At 34.1% G+C, this 13,283-nt stretch overlaps 1 protein-coding gene across 1 annotated transcript in view; it reads right to left on the reverse strand.

The window, feature by feature from the left end:
• The window catches only part of LOC144451430 (vigilin-like), a 31,668-nt gene extending 20,180 nt beyond the window's left edge, over nt 1-11,488 (reverse strand). The window contains exon 1 of the mRNA XM_078142267.1: nt 11,336-11,488. The gene's annotated coding sequence lies outside the window, so the exon portion shown is untranslated. The remainder of the gene's footprint in view (nt 1-11,335) is intronic.
• Nucleotides 11,489-13,283: the final 1,795 nt, after the last annotated feature.

Raw genomic sequence — 13,283 nt, forward strand, 5'->3', positions numbered from 1 at the left:
TACTCAAGTTTAGATTTAAATAATATTAATGATTCTTTGATATTTTGGATTCAATTTGTATTTTAGTTGTGTGTTGTCACAGAATACATTCAACACTGATGTAAAGAATACAACATTACATTGAATGACACAAGTCTACACATATTTTTCAAACAATTTTTTAGTGATTCAATATTTTATCTGACTGATCTAAACATCATTTCCTTTTATAAGTCATGGATTGATTATATAAATAATATTCTGCCCTAAATCTGTACAATTCACATTCCATAAAGAATGCGCCATGGGTTTTTCTATAAATCTTAAATCCATGTAAAGTTCTTACAGGATGCTGGCCCAGAGATTTGTTGTCTTATTTTCTCGGATCTAACTTCCAAACCACAGATAACGTAAAACCAGCATCAGGCAAGCATTTACAAATGGAACTTGTTACAAACAGGGAAAGTAAACAACTGAATTGGATTAATACAACCTACAAAAAGCACAGTGCGTTTGCTTGCTGGTGGTGGTATGCAGGAATGAGACAAGTTACATGCATAGACATACAATTTAATTAGTGTCAGTAACTTATCAAAGCATAAACACCGCAGGAGCCGGAATTCTCTGTGTACTAATAGAATACTAGTGTTACATTATAACTTCCACTGCTATGAACAAACTTGTTAAAGTCACCTGAACCTACACCAGAGGAATTGCTGTTATTTTTGTATTAATTGTCACTGGGGTAAAGTCTCTCTGCAGCCCACTTCATTCAAGCAAACGTACAGGTGCTTTTTTGTGGGTTGTAACAGATTTCGCACAGCATGCTGGACATACCAGAGACATAAAATGGTTTGATAAGAACAGTTTTATGACTTCTTTACTTGGGCATGAAATGCTAAGGGAACTTGAAATTCATCTGTAAATGTTAGCTGTTATGTAAAGAGGCCATACAACTGTTTTTATCAAATGACCGAATGTAATACATGTAATTGTCTCTGTATTTCCAACATGTTGCTCTAAGTGTTATTAATCCAATTCACTTGTTTGTAAATGCTTGGCACTGGCTGTCAGTGAATACACTGACTACAAGTTGTATGTTTGCTAAAATGACAGATAGAGTGGGGGTGGGGGTCATAAATTAAAATTACCAATAATGGTACAATGTAAAAGGTATGCATATTTGCAAATTCAAAAGATGTCACAAGTACATGTTTACACCTAAAAGAAATGCGAGATTTGTTTTATTCCTCAGTCTTTACAATAGTTTAGTACTATCCATCATCAATCTTTACATCTCTCTTTCAGCTGATTTGATGCCACGTTGTTATTGAGACTAGCTTTACAATTGCATTTTTGTACTATAACTTTGGGTATCGTACACATTTGCATCTTTATTCTCATAAATAACACAGACTGTTTGACAGCACAGATTTGCTCTTAGCCCTCTAACCTTCTGATTGATAACAAGGGTAACGTGGCATCATTCATTTAAATACACCTCTCCTGACAAAATTATCAATTTGTTTTACTCTACTCAAGTTAACACTGACAATAAGAGGACCTAAACACTTGTACCAAAGTCCATCACACACCTTAACAATATGAGCCAGTTCAGAGTAACCGGAACTATTTTCTTGATATACTTACTACTCTATCCAGGCACAGTACATGTGAGAGGTACTGCCATCAACGTGGCCTACTCATTGTATGCAAATTAATAACAAGGTCACACTACTTCAAAATAACCAGCTACCACCCAATATAAATCAATCTTTGCATGCTAAACTTTTTTTTTTTTCATTGCAAATAATACATATCAAATAACACTATCAGGAGATATTTAATATGCTATACAAGGTAACAATGTATCAGTAAGTATAAAATATTCTGTACAAAGCAACAATGTGTCAGTAAATGTAAAATACTCTATACAAAGTAACAATTTATCATTAAGTATAAAATAATACAAAGTTACAATGCATCAGTAAATGTAAAATACTGTACAAAAGTTACAATGTATCACAATGTTATGAAACAGTAGCAATATAGCAACTTGGAGGACAGTCATTCCATTATACAAAGTAGGCGACTTCCCCAAAAGTTCAAAGGTCACCACAAACTCCTTCCTGTATGTAATTCAGGTCAGCAGTTACAATCGTAAATAATTTATACCAATGTGTTCATGTTATGTTGCCTAGGTAACTGCACAGTAGCCTGTACTATGAATACCTAATCATACATCTGATCATTTCTGTTATTATAATTTACATGATCTATTCACTTCTTTATTTATTTATTTGACTGGTGAGCGGTCATGGTTAATATACATTTGCAAATAAATACAAACATGTAAATTGAGCAGTAGCTAAAATATATTCAATAAAATATTTGAATTTGTGTCAACTGATATTATATTTTGAAATAAAAGTTGACATCAAAGACATGCTCAACAGAACCAACTATGTATGTTTACCAAGGTTGATATATTATATTCCCAACAGAGACACTATGGTGTATCAATATTTAGTAGATTAAAGAACTAGAAATGAACTTGTGGAAGAAACGGAGCCAGATAAGGAAAAAGATATTTAATGTACAATTCTTGGTACCTGCAATAGCATTTTCCCCTCATCCTAGAGGGTCAAAATAGAACAAGGTCAAATTATTCCCATGTGCACTGTACAATATCTTACCCACAACTCTCTCTGATTGGTATGCTTGGAAGTCCCTTTTTTATAACTTCTTCAATAACACATAATAATAATAAATAAATAAATAACAATAATCTTTATTTATACTGGATAGTTCTTTAAGGATATAAACATTTGTCTCCAAAGAAATCCATATTTGTCATCATTTAAAAGCATTGTAATTACGTTTAATCAATATGTAACAAAATGTTTAGGAATCAAAAATAAAGTTCTAAATTTTGCATAAAATGTGCTAACAACTAAATGAAACGTGCTGTGAAGAAAACACTTTTCAATGTCAAAGTACCACTAACTCGGACAGTGTGTATGAGTTTTAGGATGTAAATTTCTTTTGTCATACCTATTCAAATAAATCTATATCTTTGGCAAAGTCATAACTAGTGCACATATTTTCCTTAGTTTTGTAGAAAATATTGTGCATGTCTTTCAAGAAAATATGTTGACAAATTTCTAAAATTGCTACTCCTACAATAAATCATTTATCAATGAAAATATGTATTCAGAAAGTGTCAATTCTACGTTTTGAAAATGGTAAAAATATTCTTACAAAATCCTGTACACAGGTGAGATTTGTCTGACTTCAAGGAATGATGTCCAACAGTACAAATCAGAGAGAGTTGTGGGTAAAATATTGTAGTGATGTGCACCTATGCATGTGAAGTGAGTGGAGTGGAAGTTATGGCATTAACTACGTAATCGAATGTTCATTATTTTTTATGATGTGCCCAGGGAGTAATGTTCTATTTCAGGTACACCGAGAATTGACAAACACATTGTAAGAAATACAGAATGAGAAAGACACTGCCAGAAATAGTTAGTTCATCTGATATGCTATACTGTAAAGCAGGAAAGCATGGATTCTAGACTAGAACGGATACCAGATGAAGAGAAACTGACTGATTGTCACTTGCAATTGGAATTTATATGAAAGGTCAGAGTGGTAGAGACTTTACTGTTATACATAAATGTACACACTAATGCATACAATAGAACTAATGGTAGTACAAAAAACACCTGCTACAACATGACTTGCATCAAATGTGCACCTGGTTACCTCAAAGTTATCATTTCCTCATTATATTCTAATCTAAAAGGTATTTTCTTATCCCCTTTCAATTCAAATAAACATGGGTTTTTTTAAGTTGAAAAAGATTTTTACATGTTATTCTCCTTTTGGTAATTTCTGACTCAAATTTAATATTGAATGTTATCTTGTACTGTCTTGCAAGTATAGATTCAATGTTGAGATAGGATACCCAGTAAAAGTAGATGGCTACAATGTAGCGATAACTGGATACAATGCACAGATAGAAGACAAAAATTGAGACAGATGGATACAATCTTGAGATAAATGGATACATTGTAATAGTACACTTTTCAGTTGTATGCCTTATAATGGACAGTAAAATAAGAAGGAATACATGGTCACTGAACCATAGCAGGAGTCAACCGCCTACTGCACAAACAAGCTCTGAAGTAACAGAAATATGAATGAATGACATAAAACTGACAGTGCTACAGACTTGAGTCAATTGAAAAATCTGTCATCAGAGACATGGCAAACAATACAGCTTCAGAACACATTTTCATCAAGGTTATCCAATTACCTTGACTATTTTACTACATAACTGGATCAGACAAGTACCACTGTGGAACACACAGTCTGTTCTATTACTATGGCAACACAAAGTGCATTGACACAATTCTCATAGAAAAATAATGTCATGAAATTGTCAGAGATTTCTAACTGAAATAAAATGAAACAAGTCTTATATGCTTGAAGATATAGGACCCCAACACTATACAATGACAATGTGAAATATGGATATAGCCCCAACACTATTAGTATTATAATGACTGAAATATGGAGATATAGCCTCAACACTACATGTGTATATAATGACTGAAATATGGAGATATAGCCCCAACACTATTTAATTATAAATGACAGTGTGAAATACAGAGACATAACCCCTGACAATGTTGGTGAGGGTCAAAAGTCAGTCTCATCAGAAGTCTAAAATTGATGATGTGGGGCAGACACCAGTGATGTCTGTGCATATCGAACTTTTGGAGATGAGACAAATATGTATATTTAATTGATACATTATACTCCATGGCGTAATGGAAAATTAAGTAATGTCTTTTTACAACAAATAAAATTATGAATGAAAGATTTATTTCTAACCTACAATGGTCAAGTTTTTTTCTTCACTTTTTGTAAAGAATGGTTAAGGAGATGGTCTATTTTCATGAAAACAACTGAACAACTATTCTCATTAGTTCACTGTATTTCTGTAAAGGGACTCAATAGTTATTGAGTGAAATGTTGGTAAGAATTTGAAGTTTGGTCTGTATATGTAAAGTATGGCACGTTTCTGTTTTGCCTACAGAAGACAATTGGCGTACATTGTACATTCAGAATCACTAAATTTATTCTAGTATCAATGACATGACTATCCTGTTATTACAGCCTGTATTTCCTGGCTTTCAACTAGTACCAGTAACATCAGACATAAACACAAACACAAGGTCACTGTAACCCTCATTTTAAACTTCTACAGTTATACAATAGGGAACTTGCAATCCAGACTGAGCATGCTCAGACGCAAAGGACTATGGGATTATCTGTGTTTATCGTAATACCTAATCTGGAGCTATCGTTAAAATAAAACTTCCACAAAGGTCAGGGTGACTATGAATTGATTATTTGTGGTTACAAATAATGTAACCAATATTGCTAATAATACTAATTTGATTAGTATTTATTATCACATTTCCCATGATGCAGCATTCAACATGGCAAGTTTGCAAGTTCCCTATTCCAGGCAAGGCTGAAGAATACTGGGTCTGTGAGTAACATGTACACAGGATCTAAGATTATATATGTTATGTCCTTTTTGAAACGTGCATAGGCTAAAGGACACTTGACAGGAATGTTATTTGTACCAGAATGGCGGTTAGTGATCATAAAATTGTTCTTACTAGCATTTTAAATCTCAGATGCACAATTGTCTTTTCTCACACAGTTTTCCCAAGGCCTTTTACAAAGTAGCATATGTTCCAGAACACCCTTTGAATTGTGTGTCAGGGCCTGACTACTAGCAAGTATAAGGGGCGAGATCAATAGTTCAATGTAGAATAAAAAACTACATTCTTTTACTTTGGGGGTGGGTTTGAGCCATTTTAGTTCTCCTCCTACAAAAATCGATTTTACTTTTAATTGATGTTTTGTACCCCTAAATACAAATATTTCTTTAACAAATGTCAAAATGAGAAATAGAAGAATTTTTGCTATAATAAACAACATTAAAATAAAGTGTCTGCAAAAAAAACGATTTTTTTTACCTCACTACATATTTGCTTTATATTCATAGCACTACATACTGATTTAAATTGATGGTGTGGTTTGAAGCAATTTTCAATTTTGGCAAATTTAGTTAGGGGTGGGCTAGGCTAAGTATATGAATTTAGTTTTTTATCCTACATTGAATTATTGATCTCATCCCTAACACATTTACCCTTCATCTAAAAGCTAGCTACACATTTTGTACACGCTCTGTAAATAAACAACTTTGTGCAGTCAGACTTCTTGCTTCATTTTGAAAATATATAAATTTGTTAAAGAAAAATAAATGCTGATGTAACTACTTGAAGGTGTAGAATACGTATCAAATACATTTTATATGTTATTCGTACATCTTGTATTGAACAGAGTTGCTTGATTGTTGACATTGATAATGTTAACATCTTAGGATTTGTGTTCCATTATGTATGTGTGCCCAGTAAAGTTTCCAAGCAATTACTGTAGTAATGTATTGAAATGTGATACAACTTGAATTGCACGCATTATCAATGTACAAGTAGATATTGACAATAACAGACTTGAATGCATAATAAATAGTGTCAACATTCACTTCCCGAACCAAAATTTGCAAAAAAAATGCAAATTATCTGAAAAGTTTGTTATTGTACATACAATGACAAACATCTTACATATTTTATTTTTAATTTTTGGTAATTCATTGAGTTAGAAACATGGACTTGTTATGTGTTGTTTCACATTCTTTTTCAAGTGGGAAAACATAGTCAAGTTGTTTTATGAATAAAAAATCCAAAATCCATTTGTCATCCACATAAGTTCAAAGATATTTAAGAGCGTTTTTGGGTGGAAGGTGAGGGGGAGTATTTGCAAAGATTTTCATAACTTGTACATTCCATAATATTGATATGAACACTAGTAAAACACCATAGGAACTTGTGAAGAATGTACCTACTACAACAGTTAACAAAAATACTTGAGAATGAACAATTTTCACTAATGGATATTTTCTCTTCAGAACTTTATTTCCTACACACTATCTCATTGAAACGTATATTTTGAAGTCTAAAGCCCACAGATCATTGGGTTGTTTGCTAATTTGGAATTTCAGAACAATTTAGAATCAATAACGAAGATCCCTGCAAAGTGCATGTTGTGACTAGAATAGCTAATGACGTTTTTAGTACTGTTTGATAGACACGTCTGGAATGTACTTGGTTATATACATATCATTGGGTCAATAATCTAGCTTTTGATCAAAACCACTGTGGGTGCAAAATTTGACATGTATCTCACACTACTTGTATGACCTTAGAAGAAATTCCAAGCCAAAAAATACAGTTACCATGGAAATATTATCTTTCAATTCTAGCTTTCATTTTTCACCACCTGTCTGTGTTGTTACCATTACTCCAACTGTTACTGTGTCCTACCATTCTGTAACTTGGTTTTTTGTTGGCGTTTGAGCCCTCTGGAGTACAGGCACATTATAAATGCTATTTCTTATTATTTTTACCATTTTCGACATTTCAGCAAAATCTTTACAATACAGAAATATTTTAGTTGAAGTAATTGCATTTTTATATTTCTCAGCTTTTAAAAACACGTCAGAAGAAAGCTGATTTTTCCATTACATTGCTTACATATCTTAACTTATTGTTTTCAAAAAGATTTGGAAACACTAGTAACAGTGAACCTGCATGACAAAGATGTAATCTCATACTTAAAGCCATAACAGAGTTGCCAAGGGCACAAAATGGCTGACTTTAGATTTAGGTTCTGTGTCTGTAGTTTTTATAGTCTGTAACAACAAAATAACTCAAATAATATCCAAGGTTTTAAAATAAATTTGTAATCTTTAGGCATTCAAAAACAGTTTGTACAAAAACATGGTCACATATTCTATGAGGAAAGAAAAATAGTGTGAACTGAAAACTAGACTTGTCACAATTTGATGTAGAGTACTGAATATCCTGTATTTGCATAGATTACCCACACTGCCCTTTATATACCCCTGTTGTGTTCAAATGACTTGACTACATTCCTATACATACAGGTGGAATTATAAATATTCTTGAAAACATTCCAATCAAATGAAATGTCTTAGTTTTTGTAGTGTTTTTATTTAAGAATATCATTTTTGGTAGCTTTTCACAGGTAAGCACTTTACATTTTTATTTTAACCTTGTTTGAAATCCATTTGCTATTTTCACTTGAGTTCAGACCAAATCAATTTGATAAACAAATCATATCATTTGTAATCCTCTCCAACTCGGTGAAAATACATTTTAAGGTAGAGCATCTTTTCCAGTACGTAACCAAAATCCTTCAAAAGGAGGAAGTATTTCACAAGAAGTATAATCGTGTATCTAAAATATGTCTGTAAGGACAAGTGCACTTTGCAGGCTTCAACCACTGATTTGCTTACAAGGATAGTACAAAGGTCGTTATTTGATATGTATATGTGACTTGTTTGACCTCCAGTGTAAGAATCATCAGATATGTGTGTCAAATAGATTACCTCATTCTGATAATACATTTCTTATATACCAAGTTTTGTACCTTATTAGTTGGATAATTATCTAAGTACAATATGCTTTGAAGTTTTGCAGACTTTAAACGGCAATCACTTCAAGTTCTCGCTCTAATGCCTATTAGTATTACTCCTTATTCTTTTGTTTACAGCCTCCTTCCAAGTCCCCTCCCCCTCCTTGTCTTAGCCAATAACCTCTAAAGATTACACCTCCCATATATATATATATTTCATATACACCATTTGTTTGTTTACTTTATCACTTAATTTCTATGCAAACAGTACTTCTATTGATGGGATAATAGGTTTTATAATTCATAAACGATGCTGTATTTTATTTAAGTCGCCTTTAAATTTAAGTAGACTGCACCTATTTCTATCACTCTAGAACTCACTTCACTATTTAACCCCCCCCCCCCCCCCCCACACACACACACTGATAACATACAGTGCTAGCAGAATACTGGTGACTGAGCTTGCATATACATGTATAGCAAAGTAGTATATACACAGGTTACATGAATACACTAATGCCATTAGAGCTAAAGAGATGGACACGGACATACACGCACAAACAAATGTTTCCAAACAGGACAATTTAGGTTGAATAAGCATCTACATGTACCAACCAAATCACCTCTTGTTTCATGTTTTTTATCAATAGGCCCAAAGATTTCATTTTTTTAAATTAGAAAGTCCATGGATTCCTTTATCTCATTACATATATGTATGATCACAGTAGATTTAGTTGCCATCATTCATTATTAGAAAATAATATGATCAATATTTCAGTTAATTACTCTTCTACCACTACCTGTGAGTTGTACACTACAATAAATAATACAACTCTACAACCCTGGAGAAGCAAGTAAAGCAAAATACAGCTACCTTCCACAAAATAGAGAAATTAATTTTGGGAATCTGATCACATCGGTACTCTATAGCTAACATGTGTAGTTGGTAAACCAAACTACAAAGTTGCTATAGTTTGTATTCAGGTCTGGTACCAACAGAGGTCACAGAGACAATCGTACACTGCCCAGGTCAAAGGTCAGGCAAGAACAGCCATAAGACACGACAATTTGTAGACTGTCAGTGTGAATGTCAGGTACAGAAGAGGTCAGAGAATTTGTAGACTCAGGGTCAAAGGTCAAGTACAGAGGTCATAGACAACAATTTGTAGACTGCCAGGGGCAACACATTAACACTCTCCTTAAGTCAACAATAGTACAAAATAGGTGTGGTTGGTGGACAAAACTTCCGTGATACAAAGTTCTTTTCAGTTTTATAGTACCACGAGTGCAATGTATTGCACATGTCTTGAAAAAAGTTCACTTATGCCCATCATGCCCAGGTATGAGAAGATGAGGGAAGTACCAAAAAATATGTACAACAAATTTAGTAGTCTGATCTGCTTCCTGATCAGCTAAAGAAATCAATATTTAAAATACTCTAAGTAGACATAAACTAAAATGTAGGCGTTTCCTGTTCATAGACTACTATCACTGAATTCTGAAGCCTTACTGATGACATGGCAAGGTAAAATTGAAAACATAACATTGGTAGAACTACATGGTTAGTTAATTCTGTTTTGCTCAACTTGTGTAAACAAATACCCTCCTGGTAGAGATGATTAACCATCAATAGAAATTAGTGTAAACAGTGACAAAAAGTAACACTGAAAATAGTCAATTTTGGAAATTCATAATATCATTTATGTAATGTAACACTAATGGGTGTCTTGTGAGAATATATCACTATCTTAGTTTTTGATATTTATAATACATGATTTTTTGGGGAATAGCAAGGGAAAATGTTTGACCTTGACTGCTTGGTAACTAGCCAGTCTATTAACTGAGCCATGATAACTACTGATAAACTTTCTCCCAAAAAGTATTGTACAATATGCATACTCCTTGACCTTGACTCTTTCATGTTTCCACATGCACACATGCATTATCAACATGCCTTCTACCCAAACACAATTTTTCCCAAACCTTCTCGGAACTATAACAAACTGTGCAAATTAAGTTCAAAACTTACAGTAATTTTGTTCACTCATTTGAACCAGCAACGTACTGAAAGTGAGGTACGCAGAGAGCCTATGTTGCAGACTTTCATTACTCATTTGCAATTTGTATTTCTATGTAATGGAATTCATGCGACTACGGACCATTTAGGAAAGTGTTGTATATATAACTTGAAAGGTATCTGCAACGTAGTCGGTGTTTCAAAACCTTACATAATTCACTTCTATTTCAGTTGCTACCATAGTGTATAATCAGGAAACCCAATGTGACACGTGTTACGTTCCCACCATGCACCGTATCAAATGCTGCTACGGGCATATTCCAAACCCCAAAAACGACAGCCTTTAAAACATGTATTATGCTATTTAGCTCGACGAGGTATTTCTATTTATACTTATCATATTGAATTTACAAGTGTCAAACGGTGTGTTTTTTCTGAGTTCGAGAAGCAAACTGGTAATTGTTAAGGACTGAACTTTGGTCAGTCGTATATTTACTCCCAGTCGAGTCCCACCACCACGTCGACGGCCAGTCGTTCAAGCTGGGAACTGTGCCAGACTGTACTTGCTACACGTCTAATACAGCACGACATCGACACAATTTACGTAACCTAACTCTCAGAATGTCATCGAAATTGTTTGAGGGCAATGTAAAAACCTACCCGAGATCATATATAGCAAGGGACCAACGTTATTTCATATGGGGGTGTAACTAAATGGGCAAACGTGAATCACTGTGATGATCTTGTGCTACTTACGCGAATGGTGCTGTTAGCCGTAAAGTCCGTCCCAGTATTGAAGCTAGGTTCTTCAGAGCTCCACAGTGGCTGATAATCAGTCTGAAAAATGAAAATAATGTCGTTAAACGCACTGTCAAGGGCGAAAAACACGAAAATCTGGAAAAATAACACGTCCACGTCCACGTACCACGGACAAAGAAATAAAATGGGAGCTCACTATATACTTCCTATAGGTTTTCATATATCCTTCCGCGCGTGATGCGTACCCAGACGTCAACTCATCAGTGATTGGCTAATTAATGGAAAGGTGTTGTCAGAAACCAGCCAGGTCCAATCAAATGTTCCTTTACTTCATGATTGTATTGTAGACAAGAAATTTTCAGAAAGAGTTGCTAACGTACAAAACGATCACAAAATATACGTGATTTTAAAAGCTTTTGACAGTTAACCGTACCTATAAATAGTTGCCGTACATTTTAGTGAACAACAATTTCTTTCGGGGTGTTTATTTTAAGGGCGCGTATTAATTTTTAGGGTTTCACAGCTGTAGGTTTATCTGAGTTTAAAGGTCAACCAGAGAGGTCACAGATGTACAGTGCATCGTACGTCATCAGTGGCCGGGGGTTTAATCTATGGGTTACTTCTATACCTTCCATATGGACGAAAAAAACATTTACGTCCAGAGGAATTGCTTTGTGAATTGGCTAAGTGTTGATAACAATGTTTATATTATATTAAATTTCAAGTGAAAAAGAATAATGATTTGGTATGCAGATACATTCCTGTGGTGAAAATGGTCGCATACCATCATCATTGAAATCTGGACATAACTGAGACTAGGGCTAAGGCCTGTATTAAGTTTTGTCACGGTATATGTAAATTTATTTGCCAATCTTTGCCCATCAATGACATTCAATATTATAAGAGTTCAGACCAAAATTAATGAATATTTCGTCATTACAGGTATCAAACTTGAGTTTCATTGATAAAGGGGCAAAACTGAGTTTTAACGGTTAATGGGGTAGAGAAAATGACTGTCTCGGGTTAGTTTGTATTATAAATGTTCTGTGAAATCTGATGGCCATGGGTTTATGTGGTTTAGTTATGTTTTATTTTTATTTATGTTTTTGGTTGGTTTTTTTTTTTTGGGGGGGGGGCGTGTAATATGTACTGTGTGTAGTATTCTACTACCTACTGAATCACTTACATTGTAAACATCACCCGTGTGATATTTAGACCACATAATACTTGAAATAATTGGTGCCATCGATGTACTCAGTGAAAGTCGGGAAAACCCTAATATACTAATACCATTGCTGTCTGTATCCGTGGTAACACAGACTAGCCATCGAAATCCCGGGGGGTACTCTCATAGAAAGGTATACGTATGCGTGTAACCGACATATTACTTTTTGCACGAAAAATCCCAATCATGAGGTCTCCGATATGGGAAACTTCTTTATGCTTATAAATACCTGCACAGTATCAGCATAAAGGTAAATGACTAGATGATTGTGACTGAAAATCCAAATATTCAACTTGAACAATGGGTCTGATTTTTGATATACACACCCCCGTCTGGAAATTTATGGTATACCCCCACCCTCCACGGGATCGAAGGAGCACGGTAGATTAGTGTAATCAAGGTTAGATGTATAAAAAGTCGTAATTTCCTCCCGAGTAAAAAGCTTTATAACCTTATATTGTACGTTGTACTTTCATGTTCGTGACTTTGAACTCTGAATGAATGAAACAATGAATGAGTGCGTTGGTTTGACGTCACGTTGTGACGTAGTTAAATAACATTTAAATGAGTTAGCTGTTTCAAAAAGGTACATGTAAAAGCTTTCTATGAACATCACTAGATGAATTTTGTCTTCACCGTGTGAGACACGAAGGGAATGTACTGTTGCCGCGTTGTGGTAGACTGACAGTGGCGAAGAAACTCTAGAGGTTTAAGCTGTAA

The sequence above is a fragment of the Glandiceps talaboti genome, chromosome 21 (assembly GCF_964340395.1).
Source record: "Glandiceps talaboti chromosome 21, keGlaTala1.1, whole genome shotgun sequence".
NCBI classification, from domain to species: domain Eukaryota; kingdom Metazoa; phylum Hemichordata; class Enteropneusta; family Spengelidae; genus Glandiceps; species Glandiceps talaboti.